Source organism: Suricata suricatta, chromosome 5, assembly GCF_006229205.1.
Source record: "Suricata suricatta isolate VVHF042 chromosome 5, meerkat_22Aug2017_6uvM2_HiC, whole genome shotgun sequence".
Taxonomy (NCBI): Eukaryota; Metazoa; Chordata; class Mammalia; order Carnivora; family Herpestidae; genus Suricata; species Suricata suricatta.
In genome coordinates, this window is record NC_043704.1 from 155,241,533 (window position 1) to 155,247,498 (window position 5,966).

Below are 5,966 nucleotides of genomic sequence, written 5' to 3' on the forward strand. Positions count from 1 at the left end.
TTTAAGCTGTTCTGATACCCTAAGTCTTTTGAGTGGAGTATTTAGAGCATTTGCATTCAAGGTAGTTATTGATAGATCTGAATTTAGTGCCATTGTGTTACCTGTAATGTTGGTGTTTCTGGTAATTTTCTCTTGTTCTTTCTTGTCTTTTTTGCTGGTGGTCTTTTCTTCCCCCAGTCAGAGTCCCTTTTCATATTTCTGGCAGAAGTGGTTTAGTGGTCAAACTCCTTTCTTTAGTTTTTGTTTGTTTGGGAAGCTCTTTATCTTTATCTTTCCTTTTTTTCTGAATGACAGACAGCCTTGCTGGATAAAGAATTCTTGACTGCATATCCTCCCCCCCGCCTTAAGTATGCTGAATATATCCTGAAACTTCTTTCTGGCTCGTAAATTTCTCTGGACAGATTTCCTGGGAATCTGATCTACCTTCCCTTCTATGATAAGGAGATTCCCGTGCCGCCCCCAGTTGCTCCTTTCAGATTTTTTCCTTGTCTGTGTATTTTGTGTATTTGACGATGATGTGTGTTGTTGGTGGTTGGATTTTGTTGACTTTAATGGGAATTCTGTACTTCTTGCATTTTGATGTCTGTCCTTCCCCAGATGAGGGAAGTTTTCAGGTATAATGTGCTGAAATAAACCGTCTGCTTCTTTTTCTCTCTGCTCTTTTTCTCAGGCTCCTATGATACAAATGTTACGATGCTTTAAGGGACTGATGAGTTCTCTAAGTCTGCATTCATAATCCAATTCCCTACTTTACCTGTTCTTTTCAGCTTCATTGTTTTTTCATAATTTTACCTTCTTTATTGCAAATTTGCTCCGCTATTGCTCCATCTTTGTTTTTACTGCTTCCATTTAGGTTTGCATCTTGATTATAGCATTTTGAATTTCACCCTGACTATATTTAGTTCTTTTGTCTCTGTAGTAAGGGATTCTCTGATATCTTCTATATTTTTTTCAACCCAGCTAGTGTCCTTAAGATTATTGTTTTAAATTCTGGCTCAGACATCTTACTTATAGCTTACTTATATATTGATCAAATCCCTGTCTGTGACTTCCTCTTCTCTTTTTTTGGGAGGGTGAATTCCTCCATCCTGTCATTTTGTCTGGACCACTTTTGTGTGTGTGTGGTTGTTGGGAAAGCTTGTTTCATTCCTGCTCCTGAGAGAATGCCTGTATTGAGAAGAGGTCAAAGTTAAAAAAAAATAAAGGGGGGGGCAACTAGACCCTGTTTCTGTGACAGGCTAAGCTTTGCAGCACTGGATGATCAGTCAACTTGGTGCATGCAAAGGGTTTGTGCTGGTCTACCTTGGAAGGGCTCTGCTGCTCTAATTCTTAGAAGGACTTGCCCTAGTGGAGATGCACCTGTAGGGTGCAGAAGGTGGGACTTGGTGTAAGCAGGTCAGGCCTACACTGTCCAGAGCTATTTGCTCACTGAAATTGTTAGTACTGATGGGCTGGGTGGTGTCCTCAATGGGGAGGTCGTTCCCATCACTGTTCAGAAAACCCTCACAGAAGAGCAAACAATCCCCTCTTTTGCGTTCCCAGCTTCCACCAAGTCCCTGACTTCACCCTGCCTGCATCAGAATTTTTCACCTGCCAGGTGGCACTGTACTCCTGTGGTTTATCTGAGGTGTATGGATGGGTTTCAACACTCCAAACTCCAAATTTTATGGACCCACCCATAGTAGCTCCACATGATGCAGACCCATGTTGATACACAGGGAGGTTCTCACTGTGCTTTTGCTATTTGCTCATTTTCCCAAACAAGCAGTAGCATGATTGTGAGGTGGTTTGGAGTTTATGGTAAAGGGTGTCAGAATGCTGGCACCAACATTTGCTTCTCTCAGTCGGTGTCTTTATTCCAGTCCTAGAGAGAGCAGAGTGGCTAAAGGCACCTCCAGTTCCTTTGTCCCTGAAGGGGCCATGCTGGCTCTCCAAAATGCAATCCAAGAAGGGGAACTATCTCTCCATGCAACCCAAGGGATCTTCAGACCACACAGTCTGCTCTTGGGCCTCTGCCCTCCTTCCCCACAGGAGCACCGCTAAGCCCACTTACATGACCCTAGCAACAGTAGACTTCTAAAACTCCAGACATTGTTGCTTATAAAAATTGTGGCAGTTAGTGCCTTTCCTTTTCCAAGTCAATAATTTTGGGGAAGAATTTTTCTTATGCAATCCCCTGTGCATGATGTCTCTCTCTCTCTCTCTTCATGATTCTGTTTCCCTCCCCTTTGTAGTAGCACCTCAGTTCTTTCCTCTCCCAAATCAACTCTTTGCAACCCCTATCTTAAATGATGTGGACGTTTTTTCCTACCTCTACTTTTGCAGTTTTGCTTTCTCAGGACTCAGATCAATTTCATGGGTGTTCGAAAATGATTTGATATTTATGTAGCTGTGACTGGAGCAGGGGCAGAGAGAGAGGGCTAGACAGAATCTCAACAGACTCTGTGCTCAACACTGAGCCTGCTGAGGGGCTTGATCCCACAACTGTGAGATCATGACCTGACCTGAAACCAAGAGTGAGATGTTTAACTGAATGAACTACCAAGGCACCCCATTGGTAAAAGAAACTTGTTATGTACAAGGAAACCTCCATAATTAGCTGATTTTCCACCAAGGACTTTGTATGCCTGATGGGAGTGGCATCATATATTCAAAGTGCTAAAAGCAAAAATCTGTCAACCAAGAACACTCTACTCAGCAAAATTGTTCTTTAAAATTGGAAGAGAGATCAGAGTTTTGCAGACAAGCAAAAGCTGAAGGAGTTCATCACCACCAAACTGGCCTTAGGAGACATGTTAACAAGAATGAACACCCATCTTTCTTGAATTCATCCATATAATAGAAGAGGAGAGGACAATTTTATCTACTTTTATGAAGTCAGCATTACCTTGATACTGAAACCACAGAAGATACAGACAAGAAAAGAAATTGATAGGCCACTAACCCTGATAAACATAGTTGCACAAATGCTCAACAAAATATTGGTAAACCGAATTCAACAGTACTCTAAAGGATCACACACCACAATCAAATGGGATTTACCAGAGGAATGCAGGATGGTTCAACATCCACAAATAAATCAACGATGTACACCACATTAGCAAAAGGAAGATGAAACTCATGATCATCTCAATAGATGCAGAAAAGGCATTTGACAAAATGCAACACCTATTCATGATAAACTCTCTTCATAAACTGGTTATAGAGGAATCTTCCCCTAACATCATCAAGGCATATGTATGACAAGTCCACACCTAACATCATACTCAATGATAAAATGTTGACAAGTGTCTAATCTAAGACTAGGTATAAGACAAGGATGTCCCGTCTTGTAATTTTATTTAATACAATGGAACTCCTAGCCATTAGTGTCTAAACACTTTGCCAAGACAAGGAAATAAAACATATCCAAATCATAGTAAAAGCGAAACTCTCTTAGTTTGCTGAGGGCATGATCATGGATATAGGAAGCAGGAAGAAATCATCAATAACTGTTAGAACTAATGACTAATGAGCAAATTTTGTAAAGTTGCAGGATACAAAATGAACATACTAAACCTGTTGCATTTCTATACCATACCAAAAAATGATCTGAAAATAAATTAAGACTAAAACCCATTTATAATTGCATCAAAAGTCCAAAAAATCAAGGAATATATTTAAACAAGGAAGTGAAAAATCTACACACTGAACACGATAGGACGTTTAAAAATTTTATTTATTTAAATTCAAATTAGTTAACATACAGCGTAGTATTAGGTTCAGGAGTAGAATTTGGTGATTTATCAACTATATACAACCCCTAGTACTCATCACTAGTGCCCTCCTTATTGCCATTCTCCTACTTAGCACTCCCCCCTCAGTGAAACCTTCAGTTTGTTTTCTATATTTAAGTGTCTCTAATAGTTTGCTTCCCTCTCTGTTTTTATCTCATTTTTCCTTCCTTTCACCACTGTTCATCCATTGTTTCTTAAATTCCACAAATGAATGGAATCATATGGCATTTGTCTTTTCTGACTGACTTATTTTCGCTTAGTTCCATCCATGTAATTGCAAATGGAAATATTTCATTCTTTTTCATCACTGAGTAGTATTCCATTGTATACATATACGACATCTTAATCCATTCATCAGTCAGTGGACATTTGGGCTCTTTACATAAATTAGCTATTGTTGATAGTGCTTCTATTAACATTGGGGTGCATGTACCCCTTCAAATCAGCACTCCTGTATCCTTGGATAAATACCTAGTAGTGCAATTTCTGGACCATAGGGTTAACTTTCTGAGGAAACCATACTTTTTCCAAAGTGACTGCACCAATATTCCACCAACAGTGCAAAAGGGTTCCCCTTACTCTGCATTCTTGCCAACACCTGTTGATTCTTCTGTTTTGAATTTTAGGCATTCTGACAGGCAAGAGATGGTATCCCATTACAGTTTTGATTTGTATTTCCCAATGATGAGTGATATTAAGCATTTTTTCATGTGTCTGTTAGCCCTCTATATGTCTCCTTTGGAAAAGTGTCTATTCATGTCTTCTCCCCATTTCTTCACTGAGTTATTTGCTTTTTGAGTGTTGAGTTTGATAATGTCATTATAGATTTTGGATACTAACTCTTTATCTGATAAATCATTTGCAAATATCTTCTCCCATTTTGTTGGTGGCCTTTTAGTTTTGTTGGTTGTTTCCTTCAGGGTGCAGAAGTTTTTATCTTGACAAAGTCCCAATAGTTCATTATTACTTTTGTTTCTCAGCTTTCCAGAGACGTGTCAAGTCAGGAGTTGCTGTGGCTAAGGTCAAAGAGGTTGTTGCTTGCATTCTCCTCTAGGATTTTGATGGCTTCCTCTCTCATGAACACTATAAGACATTGATGAAAGAAATTGAAGACACAAATAAGTAGGAAAATATTTCCTGATCATCGACTGGAAGAATTACTATTGTTAAAATGTTCATATTACCAAAAGAATCTACAGATTCAAAGTAATCCTTACCAAAATTCCAATGGCTTTTCTATAGAAATAGAACAAACAATCCTCACCATTGTATAGGAGCACAGAAGACCCCACATAGCCAAAGCAGCAAAGGTAGAGGCATTGCACTTCCTTATTTCACACTGTACTAAAGCTATAGTAATTAAAGTAGTATGGCACTGGAGATGCCAGAGTGTCTCAGTGGTTAAGCATCTGACTTTGGCTCAGCTCATGATCTCACAGTTTGTGGGTTTAAGCTGTGTGTCGGGCTCTGTGCTGACCACTCAAAGCCTGGAGTCTGCTTCAGATTCTGTGTCTTTCTCTCTGTCTGCCCTTCTCCTGCTTGCACTCTGTCTCTTTTTCTCAAAAAAATATTTTAAAAATTTTAAAAGAGTATGCCACTGGCTTAAAAATAGATGCATAGAACAAAGGAACAGAATAGAGAGTCCAGAAATAAATCGTCATATATAATGTCATACACTATTTGACACGGGAGCCAAGAACACGGAATCAGCCTTCCACACTTGACATCTTGGTCACGACATTGTGTCAAGTGTCTGGCTGTAAACTATGTTCTACAGTGTCCAAATCTGTGGTCTTTTTAATTAATCTGGTAGCAGACACCTGGACCCTCCACAGTGTTTGCACCAAAGATTTCTTTGCAGGGCACAGTACGGTCAGTGCAGTTTCCATGATAGCAGTAGCCTTCTTCAGTGCACGGGGTTCCGTCCTGCATGCAGAAGTCATCAGGCACCCAGCAGGTCCCCCTGTGCAGTACTCTGGAAGGTCACAGATATTCCGAATTGGCCTGCAGAGTGTCCCAGCAACAGAGAAGGTGCTGTTTGTACAGCACGGTCCTTTATCACAGAAAAAAATGCTCTCAAATCTGCAGTCATTGCTGCAGCATGGGTTGGCGTTACACTGCTTGATGGAGCCACAGTCTCAGTGCTCCTTCTCCTCCACTATGGCGTTTCCACAGCGTATGTGTGTCAGG